An 8159-nucleotide genomic window follows, 5' to 3' on the forward strand; every position below is an offset into this window, starting at 1 on the left:
TTGGCCCATCTTTACGACCCCTTCACAAATCCAGTTTGTCACACACCCGTTCTTCTCTTAGACTAATGATGCAGATAAAATATCACTATTATGCAGATAAAATACATCACAGAAATATACTCATATATTCACATTTTATCACAAGTTCTGAGTGTGAAAGTCTCTTTTTTTCCTTGGTTTGTTTCTTGTGCCATTTCTAGATGTAATAAAAGAATCTGCAACACTGCAGACATTTTTGATCCGTGCAAATCTAAGATAAGACGACATATGTTTGTTTCTGGCCCGAACGATGCAAAATTCAACTGTTTAAACCTCTTCTGTGTTTTCTCTCCCGTCTCCTGTTAGTGCTGCTTTAGACCTGGTTTAGTCCTGGTTTAGTCCTGCTTTAGACCTGGTTTAGTCCTGGTTTAGTCCTGTTTTAGTCCTGGTTTAGACCTGGTTTAGTCCTGCTTTAGACCTGGTTTAGTCCTGGTTTAGTCCTGGTTTAGTCCTGTTTTAGTCCTGTTTTAGTCCTGCTTTAGTCCTGTTTTAGTCCTGCTTTAGTCCTGTTTTAATCCTGTTTTAATCCTGTTTTAGTCCTGGTTTAGTCCTGTTTTAGTCCTGTTTTAGTCTTGTTTTAGTCCTGCTTTAGTCCTGTTTTAGTCCTGCTTTAGTCCTGTTTTAGTCCTGTTTTAGTCCTGCTTTAGTCCTGTTTTAGTCCTGCTTTAGTCCTGTTTTGGTCCTGCTTTAGTCCTGCTTTAGTCCTGCTTTAGTCCTGTTTTAATCCTGTTTTAGTCCTGGTTTAGTCCTGTTTTAGTCCTGTTTTAGTCCTGCTTTAGTCCTGTTTTAGTCTTGTTTTAGTCCTGCTTTAGTCCTGTTTTAGTCCTGCTTTAGTCCTGTTTTAGTCCTGTTTTAGTCCTGTTTTAGTCCTGCTTTAGTCCTGTTTTAGTCCTGTTTTAGTCCTGTTTTAGTCCTGCTTTAGTCCTGTTTTAGTCTTGTTTTAGTCCTGTTTTAGTCCTGTTTTAGTCCTGTTTTGGTCCTGTTTTAGTCCTGTTTTAGTCCTGCTTTAGTCCTGTTTTAGTCCTGTTTTAGTCCTGTTTTAGTCCTGCTTTAGTCCTGTTTTAGTCTTGTTTTAGTCCTGCTTTAGTCCTGTTTTAGTCCTGCTTTAGTCCTGTTTTAGTCTTGTTTTAGTCCTGCTTTAGTCCTGTTTTAGTCCTGCTTTAGTCCTGTTTTAGTCCTGATTTGGTCCTGTTTTAGTCCTGTTTTAGTCCTGTTTTAGTCCTGCTTTAGTCCTGCTTTAGTCCTGTTTTAGTCCTGTTTTAGTCTTGCTTTAGTCCTGTTTTAGTCCTGCTTTAGTCCTGCTTTAGTCTTGTTTTAGTCCTGCTTTAGTCCTGTTTTAGTCCTGGTTTGTGTTGTGTTTAGGTTGTTGGTCGTATCGTTTTCAGTCTCTTTAAATTCGCTTAAAAACAAACTGAATAATAAATGTAGCTCCTCTAAACTCTGCTCCGTCTGCTGCTCCCGCGCTGCGCTCAATAATTCAGGGCCGACGGGCCCGGGGCCGACGGGACCGGGGCCGACGGGACCGGGGCCGACGGGACCGGGGCCGACGGGACCGGGGCCCGGGGCCGACGGGCCCGGGGCCGACGGGACCGGGGCCGACGGTCCGCGGGGCCCGGGGCCGACGGAGTCAGTTGTTCTACACCAAAGGCCTGTTTACACATGGTAAAGAACTTTGGCCATAGTTTTAGAAAGAGCCAGAGAAGTGATGAGGAAGTGATGAGGAAGTGATGAGGAAGTGATGAGGAAGTGATGAGGAAGTGATGAGGAAGTGATGAGGAAGTGATGAGGAAGTGATGATAAAATGGCAGGACAGAACAGGAGGACATGGGTCAGGACAGGAGGACATGGACATGGGTGAGGACAGGAGGACATGGGTCAGGACAGGAGGACATGGGTCAGGACAGGAGGACATGGACATGGGTCAGGACAGGAGGACATGGGTCAGGACAGGAGGACATGGGTCAGGACAGGAGGACATGGGTCAGGACAGGAGGACATGGACATGGGTCAGGACAGGAGGACATGGGTCAGGACAGGAGGACATGGGTCAGGACAGGAGGACATGGACACGGGTCAGGACAGGAGGACATGGGTCAGGACAGGAGGACATGGATCAGGACAGGAGGACATGGGTCAGGACAGGAGGACATGGGTGAGGACAGGAGGACATGAGTCAGGACAGGAGGACATGGACATGGGTCAGGACAGGAGGACATGGGTCAGGACAGGAGGACATGGATCAGGACAGGAGGACATGGGTCAGGACAGGAGGACATGGGTGAGGACAGGAGGACATGGACATGGATCAGGACAGGAGGACATGGGTCAGGACAGGAGGACATGGACATGGGTCAGGACAGGAGGACATGGGTCAGGACAGGAGGACATGGGTGAGGACAGGAGGACATGGACATGGGTCAGGACAGGAGGACATGTTTCTCACGCTCTAGTAACGATAGAAAAGAGAGAAAAACACTCAGTTCCACTTGATTTGCTGCTGTTTTAGTTCTGGTAACTCACATCCACTGTTCAAACAGTTCTAGTTCTGCTTCTCAAACGCCTCTTGAACATCACGTCCCATTTTTATTTTCTGTTTTGTGAGTTCAGTTCCAAAAGCGTCGCCGTCTCTCTTTGTGTTGTCTTCAAATCGCTCGTCCACTTTGTTCTTTCTCGCTGAGTTTTCCTCGTTTTGAAACGCGCCTTTTTCACCCGAGCGACGCCCCAAATATTCCAGACCCAAACAAAGAGTTTAAAGTCATGACGTCTGGTCACATGACGTCTGTCACATGACGTCTGGTCACATGACGTCTGGTCACATGACGTCTGGTCACATGACGTCTGTCACATGACGTCTGTCACATGACGTCTGTCACATGACGTCTGGTCACATGACGTCTGTCACATGACGTCTGTCACATGACGTCTGTCACATGACGTCTGGTCACATGACGTCTGGTCACATGACGTCTGTCACATGACGTCTGTCACATGACGTCTGTCACATGACGTCTGGTCACATGACGTCTGTCACATGACGTCTGTCACATGACGTCTGTCACATGACGTCTGTCACATGACGTCTGGTCACATGACGTCTGTCACATGACGTCTGGTCACATGACGTCTGTCACATGACGTCTGTCACATGACGTCTGGTCACATGACGTCTGTCACATGACGTCTGGTCACATGACGTCTGTCACATGACGTCTGGTCACATGACGTCTGTCACATGACGTCTGTCACATGACGTCTGTCACATGACGTCATGTGACCAGAACGTGGAGCTGAAATGTTAAAAGAGACATTTCTGCTTCTTGCGTCGCTAAAATTAGACTCATAAACGTTTAATGTTGAAATGTTTCCAGGCCAAAGAGCAGAAGAGTTCTGTGGTTAATTAATGAGAAACTGATGAGGAACTAACGAGGAACTGATGAGGAACTAATGAGGAACTGATGAGGAACTAATGAGGAGCCGATGAGGAACTAATGAGGAACTGATGAGGAACTAACGAGGAACTGATGAGGAACTAATGAGGAACTGATGAGGAACTAACGAGGAACTGATGAGGAACTAATGAGGAACCGATGAGGAACTAATGAGGAACTGATGAGGAACTGATGAGGAACTAATGAGAAACTGATGAGGAAACTGGTGAGGAACTAATGAGTAACCAATGAGGAACTAATGAGGAACTGATGAGGAACTAATGAGTAACATATGAGGAACTAATGAGGAACTGATGAGGAATTGATGAGGAACTGATGCGGAACTAACGAGGAACTGGTGAGGAACTAATGAGGAACTGATGAGGAACTGATGAGGAACTGATGAGGAACTAATGAGGTACTGATGAGGAACTAACGAGGAACTGATGAGGAACTAATGAGGAACTGATGAGGAACTAATGAGGAGCCGATGAGGAACTAATGAGGAACTGATGAGGAACTAACGAGGAACTGATGAGGAACTAATGAGGAACTGATGAGGAACTAACGAGGAACTGATGAGGAACTAATGAGGAACCGATGAGGAACTAATGAGGAGCCGATGAGGAACTAATGAGGAACTGATGAGGAACTAACGAGGAACTGATGAGGAACTAATGAGGAACTGATGAGGAACTAACGAGGAACTGATGAGGAACTAATGAGGAACCGATGAGGAACTAATGAGGAACTGATGAGGAACTGATGAGGAACTAATGAGAAACTGATGAGGAAACTGGTGAGGAACTAATGAGTAACCGATGAGGAACTAATGAGGAACTGATGAGGAACTAATGAGTAACATATGAGGAACTAATGAGGAACTGATGAGGAATTGATGAGGAACTGATGCGGAACTAACGAGGAACTGGTGAGGAACTAATGAGGAACTGATGAGGAACTAATGAGGAGCCGATGAGGAACTAATGAGGAACTGATGAGGAACTAACGAGGAACTGATGAGGAACTAATGAGGAACTGATGAGGAACTAACGAGGAACTGATGAGGAACTAATGAGGAACCGATGAGGAACTAATGAGGAACTGATGAGGAACTGATGAGGAACTAATGAGAAACTGATGAGGAAATTGGTGAGGAACTAATGAGTAACCGATGAGGAACTAATGAGGAACTGATGAGGAACTAATGAGTAACATATGAGGAACTAATGAGGAACTGATGAGGAATTGATGAGGAACTGATGCGGAACTAACGAGGAACTGGTGAGGAACTAATGAGGAACTGATGAGGAACTGATGAGGAACTGATGAGGAACTAATGAGGTACTGATGAGGAACTAACGAGGAACTGATGAGGAACTAATGAGGAACTGATGAGGAACTAACGAGGAACTGATGAGGAACTAATGAGGAACCGATGAGGGACTAATGAGGAACTGATGAGGAACTGATGAGGAACTAATGAGGAACTGATGAGGAAACTGGTGAGGAATTGATGAGGAACTGATGCGGAACTAACGAGGAACTGGTGAGGAACTAATGAGGAACTGATGAGGAACTGATGAGGAACTGATGAGGAACTAATGAGGAACTGATGAGGAACTAACGAGGAACTGATGAGGAACTAATGAGGAACTGATGAGGAACTAATGAGGAACTGATGAGGAACTGATGAGGAACTAATGATGAACTGATGAGGAACTAATAAGAAACATATGAGGAACTAATGAGGAACTGTTGAGGAAATAATGAGGAAACTGATGAGGAAACTGATGAGGAAGTGATGAGGAAGTGATGAGGAAGTGATGAGGAAGTGATGAGGAAGTGATGAGGAAGTGATGAGGACGTGAGGTGGGCGGACACTCAGGAGGTCATCGTCTTCAGGGGTCTTCACGTTCTTCTGCCCCGCTCACAGGAAAGGCCTCGATCACATGGCGGTTCCTTTGTGATGGAATGAGAGCGCGGCTTTTGTGTTCCACCTGCGTCGCTTTGATCCTCTAAATCCGTCACAAAATCCGACCACTTCAAATGAAGCTTTGTCCGGCGGGAAATCCACATTTTTATTGAAACGCTTCACGACACAAAAGGTCCCGAATATCAGCGCGAGAGAGTATTCACCGAGACGAGAGCGACACGGAGCACAGATCAAAGACTGGACCTGGATCTGGACCTGGATCTGGACTAGTTCTGGACGGGGACTGGACTGGGACTGGACTGGACTGGACCTGGACTGGACCTGGACTGGACCTGGACTGGACCTGGACTGGACCTGGACTGGACCTGGACTGGATCTGGACTGGACCTGGACTGGACCGGGACTCCCTCCCTCTCTCTGATGGAGTTTGTGACTAAACCAGATGTGAGTGAAAACTGGCCTAAACCAGGACTAAATAAATAAATAAAGTGTAAATCAGATTTATTGATTATGATGAAGAATTTATATATTCAAATACATTTCCTAATTCTAGACATTTTTGCACATAATATTTAGTTTGACTTGAACCCAAAACCCTCTCACAGGAGGTCACCATGTCGGACATTTCAAAAGAACTGAAACAATGAAGAGAAGAACTTTGTACTTTCAGTCCAAAATGGAGTGAAAAGTATCCACAGTTACATTTGACTGAAGTTCAGAACTTTTCTTCTTGTTCTTAGTCACTTTGACCTCTGAAAGTCTCCACTGCAGTGAGGACCAGAGGAGCAGAGTTTGAACCTCCAGCATTTAAACCGGGACAGAAATATGGAAACAGTTTCTCTCTGAAGCAGCAGCCGCTGAAGGAGAAGAGAAGATCTGCAGAATCTGCATCATAAAAGGAGACCAGACCCTCACCATAGTCCACAAACACCCCGACCTTCTGAGGAGCTCGCTGCAGAGGCAGAAGGACAGAAGGAACTGTACAAGCCAAGTACTTATCTTTGTTTCTCAACCTGATGCACCAGAATCCATTTGTAGGATTCAGATAGATCTATCCCTTCCTGTTGATGGACTCTTGGGCCACTCCTAAATCCCAGTCTGTTTTCCCTTTGACCTGAACCTCAAAGTAAAACCTGCCTGAGGAGAAACTCTGCTTTCCCAGAACATTAACATATCGATCAAACCTCAGAGGAGAATCTGGGAGCTTCTTCCTCACATCAGTGTCATGAACCTGTTTGAGATCTTCAGACAGAACGAGCCTTGGAGCTGCAGTGTCTGGATCCAGACGTCCACCACAAACTGCTTCACTCTCAGTAGTTCTAATCTTGAAGACACTTCAGAGAGATGTTTCTCCAGCTCAGACAGAGCCCGGGCTGCACTGCCCTCACACGTCTCCGGCTCAAAGCTCAGGCTGCTCCACTCCTTCAGCCCAGCAGGGGGCGTGAGTGCAGGGCAGCTCTGTAGAAAGTGGAGGAGGTCTTGAGAGCGTGAGAGCCGCTCCTCCTCAGTGCTGCTCTTCTCCAGCTCACAGATCTCCTGTTCCAGCTGCTGCACCAGCTCCTGGGCTCGTTTGTGGCTCTGGCTCTGCTTCTCCTGCAGCTCCTCTAAGAACCGGTCCTGAAGGCTCTGAACAGACTGCATGAGATCAGTGAAGGCCTGCAGCCCCACAGCCCTCTCTCTGTGGACCTCTGTGTCACTGAGCTCCACACAGCCCTGGATCTCCTGGACCTTCAGCCTCATGTCCTCCACCATGTGCGGCAGAGAGGACCTCCTAAACTGAGAGACCATCTCCAAGAGCAAATAGTTGACGCTGATCTCAGGTCTTCTGTCATAGCTGCTGTTACACAGAGGACATGTGCAGGACCCCTCAGGGGCCCAGGCCGCACAGATGCAGCGTTTGCAGAAGTTGTGTCCACTTGGAGACCTCCAGACAGATGGAGCACCGGAACATCTCCTCAAATAATCTTCTCCTTCTCCTTCTCCTTCTCCTTCTGTTAGAGATTCTCTGGACTGTAAGGTTCTGGTTCAGGTTTGTAGCGGTCACTGCTCTGGGCCGGTCAGAACACTCCTTAAAGCCTGGATAAATATCCAGATATGAAGAAACAATGAGGATGATTCGTAATCGTAAACCTGACTCGTACTGCCACTTATACCTTTATCTTCAAAGCACATTCTTCAGACTTTATTCTATACACTTTATTCTTTGGACTTTGTTCTTTAGACCCCGCCTCCGGTCACCATCAGACCCTGTCGAGACAGGGTGTGGCCAGATAAGGTCACATAGAATAGATCAATGGGGAAAACAGGCGCTGCTTATTTCGTACCTGACCTGAGGGTGGCGGTCAAGAAGAGGTTAACGGATCATTTCTGTTTTCACCTCTCTCATAGCGACACGATTAGCATTGGAATGGGCTGAATCTACCACGTCACGTGATGTCACATCGTGGTAGCTTCTGACAGACTTTCTGCGCTGAAAAGCATTCAATCTGGGAAGTGTGATTCTCTCTCTGTCCAGGATGTGAGCGTCTCCTTCAGTGAGGTTCCTTCATGTCGGGGTGGATGGTAACGAAGTGGCTGAAGTGGCTAAAAATTCCCTAAAGCGGCAAACGACTGATGAGACGGCCGAGTTAAGCAAATCTGAAGTGAAGCCTGTTATTAAGAGTCACGTGTAGAAACTTTGGCAGGATTTTGGAGTCGTCGTGATACTGGACGTGCCAGGCCTCATAAACCAGGTCTACACCAGGCCTCATAAACCA

At 46.8% G+C, this 8159-nt stretch overlaps 1 pseudogene; it reads right to left on the bottom strand.

Annotated features, from left to right (window-relative positions):
- Positions 1–6056: 6056 nt before the first annotated feature.
- On the bottom strand, positions 6057–7283 carry LOC140383517 (E3 ubiquitin-protein ligase TRIM21-like; annotated as a pseudogene).
- Between the last annotated feature and the right edge of the window lie 876 nt (positions 7284–8159).

The sequence above is a fragment of the Eucyclogobius newberryi genome, unplaced genomic scaffold (genome assembly GCF_026437365.1).
Source record: "Eucyclogobius newberryi isolate DKJ021-1_F unplaced genomic scaffold, fEucNew1.0.hap1 SCAF_52, whole genome shotgun sequence".
NCBI classification, from domain to species: Eukaryota; Metazoa; Chordata; class Actinopteri; order Gobiiformes; family Gobiidae; genus Eucyclogobius; species Eucyclogobius newberryi.